General features: G+C 44.7%; 1 long non-coding RNA gene across 1 annotated transcript; it reads right to left on the bottom strand.

Moving 5' to 3' along the window:
- Window positions 1-7,246: 7,246 nt before the first annotated feature.
- On the bottom strand, window positions 7,247-7,925 carry LOC135050704 (uncharacterized). Its single transcript, XR_010241753.1, has 3 exons — window positions 7,862-7,925; window positions 7,637-7,678; window positions 7,247-7,298 (listed from the first exon to the last, which is right to left on the bottom strand). It is a non-coding gene; the product is annotated as an uncharacterized LOC135050704 (long non-coding RNA).
- Between the last annotated feature and the right edge of the window lie 3,158 nt (window positions 7,926-11,083).

Below are 11,083 nucleotides of genomic sequence, written 5' to 3'. Positions count from 1 at the left end.
GGAAACCTGGAGGACCGCAGAGGAGGCCTGGACGACCGTAGAGGAGCCCTGGAGGACCGCAGAGGCCTGAACCACAGCAGCGGACTGGACGAAGTCAGCGACTTGGACGACCGCAGAGGAGGCCTGGAGGACCGCAGAAGAGACCTGGAGGACCGCAGAGGAAACCTGGAGGACCGCAGAGGAAACCTGGAGGACCGCAGAGGAGGCCTGGACGACCGTAGAGGAGCCCTGGAGGACCGCAGAGGCCTGGACCACAGCAGCGGACTGGACGCAGTCAGCGGCTTGGACGACCGCAGAGGAGGCCTGGACGACCGCAGAGGAGGCCTGGACGACCGCAGAGGAGCCCTGGAGGACCACAGAGGCCTGGAGGACCGCAGAGGAAACCTGGAGGACCGCAGAGGCCTGGACCACAGCAGCGGACTGGACGAAGTCAGCGACTTGGACGACCGCAGAGGAGGCCTGGAGGACCGCAGAAGAGACCTGGAGGACCGCAGAAGAGACCTGGACGACCGCAGAGGAGGCCTGGACGACCGCAGAGGAGGCCTGGACGACCGCAGAGGCCTGGACCACAGCAGCGGACTGGACAAAGTCAGCGACTTGGACGACCGCAGAGGAGGCCTGGAGGACCGCAGAAGAGACCTGGACGACCGCAGAGGAGGCCTGGAGGACCGCAGAGGAGGCCTGGACGACCGCAGAGGAGGCCTGGATGGCCGCAGAGGAGGCCTGGACGACCGCAGAGGAGGCCTGGAGGACCGTAGAGGACTGGACCACAGCAGCGGACTGGACGCAGTCAGCGGCTTGGACGACCGCAGAGGAGGCCTTGAGGACCGCAGAAGAGACCTGGACGACCGCAGAGGAGGCCTGGACGACCGCAGAGGAGGCCTGGACGACCGCAGAGGAGGCCTGGACGACCGCAGAGGAGGCCTGGATGACCGCAAAGGAGGCCTGGACGACCGCAGCGGGCTGGAGTACCGCAGAGGGCTGGACGACCGCAGCGGGCTGGACGACCGCAGAGGCCAGGATTCAAGTGTGCTGTTGCCAGGAACACCAATGATGACCAGCACACCTGCTCACAGGCCACTTCTCAATACATTCGGAGGCTCTCTGAACAATATTGCCCTGGCTGTCATCTCAACTTCCCTGGACGACCATCTGTACAGAGCTTCAAATGGACATATTCAGAAATATGCATATTCTCTGTTCCAGCACCATGTACAGTACGACAAATACTTGACGTGGGCCAATCGTGTGAACTTTGATGGTTCCAAGGGCAAACTTCCGCTGCCCAAAAATCTGGTACATGACATAATGGCTAGGTGTGAACGCCGCGTGAGGATTGGTGATCCAGAAAAGAGGAAGATAAGGGATACCATAAACGCTGCGCTGAGAACGAAGAGGAAAATGACTTGGAAGCTCCACTATGATGAAACCAGATCATTACCTACCTCCTAGCTTCAGCACATCAGCTTCACACAGCTGAAGCTAAAAAATTGTGTCAATGTACCTGTATGACCTGTACATTTTCTGGGGCTGCATGCACTGTGCTGAATCCACTTGGAGCAGCTCGGATACTCAAAGGGGAGTGCATGAACTTGGCTCACCACATTCCTGGTAATGTAAGGGCCTGGTACACGTTGCCCCTTTTATTCCAGTTGATTTTTTGGGCGCTGCTGTATCTATCCAGTAGCAGCCGAGTCCATTGTGCTGTGTCCATCTGGGGCCTTGGGCTGCGTTTCCATCCAGGGGCTGCTGTTGTCAGTCCTCTATTCTGGTGTCCGTATGCGACAGTGTTAAAAAGCAAAAGACAAAAACGAAAAATAATTCAAAAAAGCAAAACCTAAAAATAAAGTACAAAAACCATTACCCCGCACCACCACCACAAAAAAATAAATTATAAAAATGTTAAAGTTGATATTGTTACTGTATTTGTGCTGTTACCTTTTGATTAAAGTACCGTACAGTATGTGTGATGTTGGCTTTCTTATTACAATACAGTATGTGTGATGTTACATGTTCCAAATGATTTTGTCCGTAAATAAAGTGTTTCTTAAAATAAACATGACGTGGTTTCCAATGTTTGTATTCCCAACTTCCTGTACTGTATAAATTAGTACTACTGTATGATGGGAATTCAATTAAGAGTGGTATACTGTATGTAAAACAACTTGGTTAGGCATCTTGCATTTCATATTTTAATAAAAACCACAGGAAACTTCTATTTTTAAACGTTTATTGAAGAAAAAAAAGGTGTTTTTTTTTAAATAAAGTTTGAAAGTTAATTAAAACAAAAAAGTAGTTTGTTCTTCGTTACATTCTTTTCTTGTGTATATAGATATCTGTGGGGAAAAAAAAAAAAGTATTAAAGTAAAGACACTCATGTTCATTTGTTTTCCAAGAAAATTTGTGGAACCACACAGCCCAGCAATAAGTCATGCTGGGCTGTGTGGTTCCACAAAAGGCATGCGGTCCAAAGTGAAATAGTGGTGTCAGTGGTCAGCACTTTGACACGCTAACATTTGTGGAACCACACAGCCCAGCAATAAGTCATGCAGGGCTGTGTGGTTCCACAAAAGGCATGCGGTCCAAAGTGAAATAGTGGTATCAGTGGTCAGCACTTTGACATGCTAACATTTGTGGAACCACACAGCAATGGCTGACACACATAAAATGGCTGACAGACACAAAATGCCTGACACACACAAAATGCCTGACACACACATGCTGGAGGGAAAACACATGTTTGCCAAACAGTCGACAGCACATGTCGGCCAGATGGCCGACCAAACTTGCTCCAAATCACCCCAAACTGGCCAGAAAGCACCCCAGCACACTCAGGAGGTACACCACAGCTAAATTAGGAGAGAATTTCATTACAAACAGCCAGATCTTGCAGATTATCTGCCAGATAATTGTATGGTGTACAGTATGCCTATCTTATACAGTAGAAAAAGATACTATACAATGGAGTACAATAACAAACATATTTATTAAAAAAAAAAAAAAATTAAAATGCTCTTAATAACAAATTAAAAAAGTGGTCCACTAAGAGGTGGACCACCACCCGCAGGAGCAGAATGGCACGCTGCAACTGTTCTGTGGGAAAAAAAGGACAGTATTACAAAACAAATACTGAATACTTTACAGTGTAGTAATGGCAATACAGTACTTTACTCTATATTAGACAATCTTGTTATTTACAATGTACAGTACTGTATTGTCACTAGTACAGTAAATCAAACACTACTGTATGCTGTCGAGGTAATTTAAACATTGCTTTAGTTTACCTCTTGTATAAGTGGGCTGCTGCCTGCCCGCTTCTGGGCCAGCCCACCTATCTTGCCCCTGTCTGGGGCCCCCATAAATCATTGGCACTATATTGGAGAAAAAAAAAACATTTAGTCACATTCAAATACTAAACAATTATTACTGTATACTGTAGGTACAGTATTATACTGTATTGCTGGTATTCAAAATATAAAGTACTGTACAAGAGTTTAGCTTCAATAGGTCATAAACAAATTGTCAAAGGAATAAAACACCACAGTACAAATACTGTAGACATTTACTGTATGTATTAGCAGTCATGACATTTCATGACCGCTTCAGAAAAAAGAGGGTTACAGTACTGTAGGTGGTGTTGTAGGGAGTACTATCAATAATAGTGGACTGTACTCAGAGCCAGCCATAAATAATATGATTCCCTAGTCAAGTTTTTGGATGCTGCCCCCTTGCACAGATGCTATTTCCGCCTCTGAGCCTGTACCCCTTTCCCAGCACCATCACCCCTCAACCATAGCAGTCCTCATTTTGGTGCTCCTCCAACCTACTGTATGTTTAAAATAGCAACAGTGTGCACATTCGGTGTGCATCCCAAAACGGTGCATGTTCTTGCTGGGAAGGGGCATGGCCACACAGTAATTCCCCAATCTGAAATGACGCCACACAGTACTGCAACTTTATTCACAACATATCATGCAATAGTGTCTCTTATTCTCGTTACATCATATGATAGTACCACATTACTCCTCAAAGTATTCCCACTTATTCACATTGCATCACATCATATTGCTCTTTGTTCACATTAGACCACACAGTAGTGCCCTTGCTACAGTATATGTTACACAACAAAGTACTGTATACACATAATGCTGCACATTAGTAATGCATTTTGTATGCAGATACAGACGCAGTCACACACAGAATATACTGTAGGCATGCTGCATATCATATTAATCAGCAGAAGCTGCTTGTGCCCCTAGGCATTTGGCAAGTATGCCTATGCCTAGGGCAGGCTCAGACTGGAGATCAGTACGTAATCCCGCTGGACGGGATCCCGGCAGTCAAAATACAGATGCCGGAATCCCGACCACACAATCCCGACAGGGGCGGCGAGCGGAAAGCAGCCCCTTGCATGCTTGCTTCGCTCGCCACGCGGTGGGCACGGTGCCTCGCTACGCTCTACACACTATTATATCAGTAGTCAGGAAACGCAGCATGCATTTGTGTAGTGAAGAGGGTGAAAAAGGAGAGAAAGTACAGTTTGTACTGTAAGGTTATGTCAGAGGGTGTGAAGATGATCAGCTCAGTGTTATACATGTTACAGTAAGTTAGAATACAGTACAGTGCATTATGTATTTCTATTTTATTACCAGGTGTCTCCTCCACTGGTTGGCGACGGACTGTAAAAAGATAAAATACAGTTAGTCATATCAGTTGGACTTAAAGTAATGTTGGAGAAAAAAAATACTGTAATTGCAGTACCAACTATTGCTACTGTACAGTATATTTATTTACCAAAATGGTATTCTGGCTCGTCGTCTGTGGGTAAAAGAGAATCATATTATAAGATACAGTATACAGTAAAAAGTATAGTAATAGTACACTAGTGTCCAGGCCTAGTGACAGGTGGGTAAAAAAAGGTATGCTTGTGACAGGCATGGTGATTCCAAGGGACCCCACCGAGACCATCACAAAATTTGTGAGTGGCCCGTATGCCGGTGATTATGACTAGACTAAGGTAGCAACTCTTTTTTGCTTTGAATTATGCATACTGTACAGTACTGTACTGTATGTGCATATTGTACAGTACACTTAAAATATTTAGCAGTTACTGTAGTGGTAATTTTTGGGATGACAGTATCAGCATACTGTAAGCATCCAACTGCGGCCCCCAAACAGATGCCGCCCCTAGGTACAGTACGTGCCTCTCGTGCCTAATGGGAAATTCATCACTGACAGTATCTAGAGAGAGAGATGAATGGAGAGACAGTGACATGGGGGGAGAGAGAGAGAGACAGAGAGAGAGAGAGAGATTTAGTAAGATGGGAATTTTTTTTAGAACAGGTGATGTTATCCACAGAGGCAGAACTCTGGGAGGCAACGGAGTCATCTGCCGCCGGGCTCCTGCTCTGAAGGAGGGGAACCTCTCCTCCTATTCTGTGACACCATTGAATTAAGTTAATTGATAGCTGTCGCTGTCTTTTTAGTGGCAGACTTCCTCACTGGTCCACGCACCTTACAAGTCACACCCTCTTTATTATACTGAATATACACATTTTACAAGTATCACACCCAGGATTAGAAACCACAACCTATTACACTGGAAGCAGGAACCTCACTGATGAAGCGGTTTGCTCCTGTATAGCAAATATGAGAATTCTAACTACAGTATATGAAGATACTTCTCTGACAATTACAAATATTACCTACTGTACTGCATTATCGTCTGTAAGTGTAACTACTGTAGATAAATGTTAATGTGGAATGTGATTGGTTGCTACTGTATGGGCAATATCACCAGTTCAAACAAAAACAATCATCTAAAGTCCCCCATCCACTATTCCGATTTGTGCAATTTTTATCCGATTTCTACGCATTTTCCAGAAAAATCTGATGAAAAGTGCTACTCTGGTGGAATCAAATCAATGTCAGTGATAATTCTTACCACTAAATGCCGCCTCATCATCCTCATCATCCTCCTCCTCGGCGGCCTGTTCCAGTGTAGGGCCTGTGAAAAAACATTAATGAGAAAAAAAAGGTTCATTCCAGGAAATACACTACTTTACTATTTTAAACACAATGTTTTACTGTACTGTACATACAGAAACATTGAATTTGACGACAAATACTGTAAGAACCACTTTGCCCATCTAATCTGCCTCTTTTTTTTAACCATTTTTTACATCAAAGCTTATTTGATCTTTATTTCTTTGTAAGGATATCCTTATGTCTCTTCCATGCATGTTTAAATACTGTAGCTCTACTGTTTTAGGCTCTACCACCTCTGATGGGAGGCTATTCCACTTGTCCACTGCACTTTCTGTGAAGTATTTTTTCTTAAAATTCCCCCTGAACCTTCCCCCCTCCAGTCTCAGTGCACATCCTCGTGTCCTATTGCTTGCAGTACAGTGTCTTCATCAGGAGAATGTTTCCCTCCTGGACTTTATTAAAACTGGAGATGTGCACCGGAAATTTTTCGGGTTTTGTGTTTTGCTTTTGGATTCGGACTTGTTTTGGATCCTGGTGCTTTTTTTCAAAAACCTCTCAAAAACAGCTTAAATCGTAGAATTTAGGGGTATTTTTGATCCTACTGTATAGTGTTATTAACCTCAATGACCATAATTTCTACTCATTTCCAGTCTATTCTGAACACCGAGGTCGCTGGATGACTAAGCTAAGTGACCCAAGTGGTGCAAGATGGAATTGTGCTTGGGCCCTCCCACCCACCCTTATGTTGTATAAACAGGGTCTGCCACACGACTGTGGCTGAAATGACTGGTTGGTTTGGGCTCCCACCTAAAAAAGAAGCAATCAATCTCTCCTTGCTCAAACTGGCTCTACAGAGGCAAGATGTACCGGACTGGACTTACTTAATAGGTGCAGTGTGGTGAGGGACAGAGAGTCCTGGTCCTCCTCCTCCGCCACCGCCTGTGACAGTGTAGGGCCTGTGAAAGCAAAAATTCCATGAAATATACTTTTGTATTCTGTGTTGAATACAGTAAAGCAAAAATTCAGTCAGGAATTGGAGGAGGAGAGTAGATTTCGCACACAGAGACGAGAATGTCGAGGCCAGAATCAGGGGGTAGTGGAGGAGGGTTAGGATACCGTACCTCACCCTGTTGGGATTGCTGCAATCAGGATGCCACTGTCGGTCACCTGACCGCTAGAATCCTGACTGCTGGTCATGCAAACCCAACCCATTGGTTTAACACAATGTACAGTACAGTACAATACTTTAGTTTACTTACCAAGTTGGGGAGAGGGCTTCTTCTCCCCTTCCTCCTCACTGTCAATAATTACTGAGTGGAAAATAAAAAAATATTATAAACAAAATACAGTAGAGTACAGTTACTACAAAATTGCACAGTAGTACAGTGCTACAGGAGGCAGAGATATATTCATAATACAGTAGGAGCAGAATGACTGTCCAGTGGTAGGGGACATACAGTACTGTACTGTGCCTGTATTTAACTCGTGTTGGAGGAGAGGCGATTTCGCACACAGAGGCGAAAAGGGGTCTTCACAGTGAGGGAAATACTGTACAGTACATGTTTGGAATTCCCTGCCTGAAAAGTAATAAAAGTGGACTTGGTCAATACTTTTAAGAATGGGCTTGAGAAAATCCTACTGTACTTACTATACTGTGGCTCCTCCGACTCAGAGTCCACGTAAGTGACATCTGTGTTGAATATAAAAAAAACAAAAAGAAAAGTCAATGGGATTTCTGCAATCAGGATACCGCTGTCGGTCACTTGACTGCTGGAATCCTGACCACTGGTCACGCAAACCCAAGCCATTGGTACTGTTAATAAATCAATGAATGTAGAATGTAGAGTACTGTACAGTAGATTACAATTCTTACCAGGCTGGCCTGAAGGCTCCCACATTTCCTCCTCCTCCTCCTCTGGCTCCGTATCAATAACGAGGCGGTCTGTGTGTACAAGATAACAAGTATTGTAAAATAAAAAAATTACAGTAATACTGTAGGAAACTAGTGTGTCTGTAACAAAAATAATGATTACCACTTCCGGAGCTCTGCTGGTCAGACGGTGGTGGTGGTGGTGGTGGTGGTACTGTGAGAAAAAACAACAGTGCTGTAAGTGAAGCTGTCAATTTGTAACATGTACTATACAGTATCCAGGACACATGTACAGTAGTGTAATGATGACAGTCGCACCAGAATTCTCGTTACACAATACCTGGCAGTGCAGGTGGTGGTGGTGGTGGTGGTGGTACTGTGAGAAAAAAAACAACAGTTCTGTAAGTGAAGCTGTCAATTTGTAACATGTACTATACAGTATCCAGGACACATGTACAGTAGTGTAACGATGACAGTCGCACCAGAATTCTCGTTACACAATACCTGGCAGTGCAGGTGGTGGTGGTGGTGGTGGTGGTGGTGGTACTGTGAGAAAAAAAACAACAGTGCTGTAAGTGAAGCTGTCAATTTGTAACATGTACTATACAGTATCCAGGACACATGTACAGTAGTGTAACGATGACAGTCGCACCAGAATTCTCGTTACACAATACCTGGCAGCGCAGGTGGTGGTGGTGGTGGTGGTGGTGGTGGTGGTGGTGGTACTGTGAGAAAAAAATCAACAGTGCTGTAAGTGAAGCTGTCAATTTGTAACATGTACTATACAGTATCCAGGACACATGTACAGTAGTGTAATGATGACAGTCGCACCAGAATTCTCGTTACACAATACCTGGCAGTGCAGGTGGTGGTGGTGGTGGTGGTGGTGGTGGTGGTACTGTGAGAAAAAAAACAACAGTGCTGTAAGTGAAGCTGTCAATTTGTAACATGTACTATACAGTATCCAGGACACATGTACAGTAGTGTAACGATGACAGTCGCACCAGAATTCTCGTTACACAATACCTGGCAGCGCAGGTGGTGGTGGTGGTGGTGGTGGTGGTGGTGGTGGTACTGCGAGAAAAAAAATAACAGTGCTGTAAGTGAAGCTGTCAAACGTAAATTAACAAACAACTATCACTGTAATTTACCATCCTCATCCCGTAGCGCAGCACGGGTATTCAGCTATCTACAATGTTATTTATACTGTGTGTTTAATATTTACAGTTAGTTTTGTAAACAGACATTCTTAACATCACGGGCAACCAGATCTCACAGGAAGTGTCCCACCCTCTCTCCCATCCGGATTGCAGCGAGTTATCTGTGATGGTCAGGACAGGGGGGTGGGACTATAGAAATCACTATGTACTGTACACTACTGTATTTGACAATACTTACCAGCTTGGTGGCGCCTGTTCCGCCTCCTGTGCCGTCGTGCTACCAGCCCTGTAAAAATATATATACAGTATAATGGCAGCATACTGTACAGTCAATGAAATTCAACATTGACAGCATCTTTATGACATCACAATCAATGGAATTGTTCATTCTAGTACCCTGCACCTAATCACTCAGGAGGGCATAGTGTACTGTACTGTCTTCAAAACTTAAGGGGGACATTTCTAAATGTGACATACAGTACACTTACAGTATCGCTACAGTACAGTAGGTCCAGGGTATTAGACAGAACACTACCTTTATAGACATTGTAGCACACATTAGCATTGCCCTTATAAACATTATGACACACATCAGCATGCAGCCCTCCCACCCTTAACCATCTCAGTACTGTTCATTACAGTATAAATTGATTCCATGACAGATGATGCAGCACTCACCTGAATTCATCTTATTCACGTCATGTCACAGTAGTGCAGTTTATTCACGTCACAGTACTGTCTAGAGATGAGCGGGTTCGGTTTCTCTGAATCCGAACCCGCCAGAACTTCATGTTTTTTTCACGGGTCCGAGCGACTCGGATCTTCCCGCCTTGCTCGGTTAACCCGAGCGCGCCCGAACGTCATCATGACGCTGTCGGATTCTCGCGAGGCTCGGATTCTATCGCGAGACTCGGATTCTATATAAGGAGCCGCGCGTCGCCGCCATTTTCACACGTGCATTGAGATTGATAGGGAGAGGACGTGGCTGGCGTCCTCTCCGTTTAGAATAGATTAGAGAGACACTTGATTTACTAATTTTGGGGAGCATTAGGAGTACTCAGTACAGTGCAGAGTTTTGCTGAGAGTGACCAGTGACCACCAGTTTTATTTATAATCCGTTCTCTGCCTGAAAAAAGCGATACACAGCACACAGTGACTCAGTCACATACCATATCTGTGTGCACTGCTCAGGCTCAGGCCAGTGTGCTGCATCATCTATTATCTATATATAATATTATATATATCTGTCTGACTGCTCAGCTCACACAGCTTATAATTGTGGGGGAGACTGGGGAGCACTACTGCAGTGCCAGTTATAGGTTATAGCAGGAGCCAGGAGTACATAATATATTATATAGTAAGTGACCACCAGACACACAGTGCAGTTTATTTAATATATCCGTTCTCTGCCTGAAAAAAGCGATACACACAGTGACTCAGTCAGTCACATACCATATCTGTGTGCACTGCTCAGGCTCAGGCCAGTGTGCTGCATCATCTATATATATTATATATCTGTCTGACTGCTCAGCTCACACAGCTTATAATTGTGGGGGAGACTGGGGAGCACTACTGCAGTGCCAGTTATAGGTTATAGCAGGAGCCAGGAGTACATAATATTATATTAAAATTAAACAGTGCACACTTTTGCTGCAGGAGTGCCACTGCCAGTGTGACTAGTGACCAGTGACCTGACCACCAGTATATATAATATTAGTAGTATACTATCTCTTTATCAACCAGTCTATATTAGCAGCAGACACAGTACAGTGCGGTAGTTCACGGCTGTGGCTACCTCTGTGTCGGCACTCGGCAGCCCGTCCATAATTGTATATACCACCTAACCGTGGTTTTTTTTTCTTTCTTTATACATACATACTAGTTACGAGTATACTATCTCTTTATCAACCAGTCTATATATTAGCAGCAGACACAGTACAGTGCGGTAGTTCACGGCTGTGGCTACCTCTGTGTCGGCACTCGGCAGCCCGTCCATAATTGTATATACCACCTAACCGTGGTTTTTTTTTCTTTCTTTATACATACATACTAGTTACGAGTATAC

The sequence above is a fragment of the Pseudophryne corroboree genome, chromosome 2 (genome assembly GCF_028390025.1).
Source record: "Pseudophryne corroboree isolate aPseCor3 chromosome 2, aPseCor3.hap2, whole genome shotgun sequence".
NCBI lineage: Eukaryota > Metazoa > Chordata > Amphibia > Anura > Myobatrachidae > Pseudophryne > Pseudophryne corroboree.
Note: the sequence above shows the minus strand (reverse complement) of the source record. Positions and strands in the feature narration are given on the sequence as shown.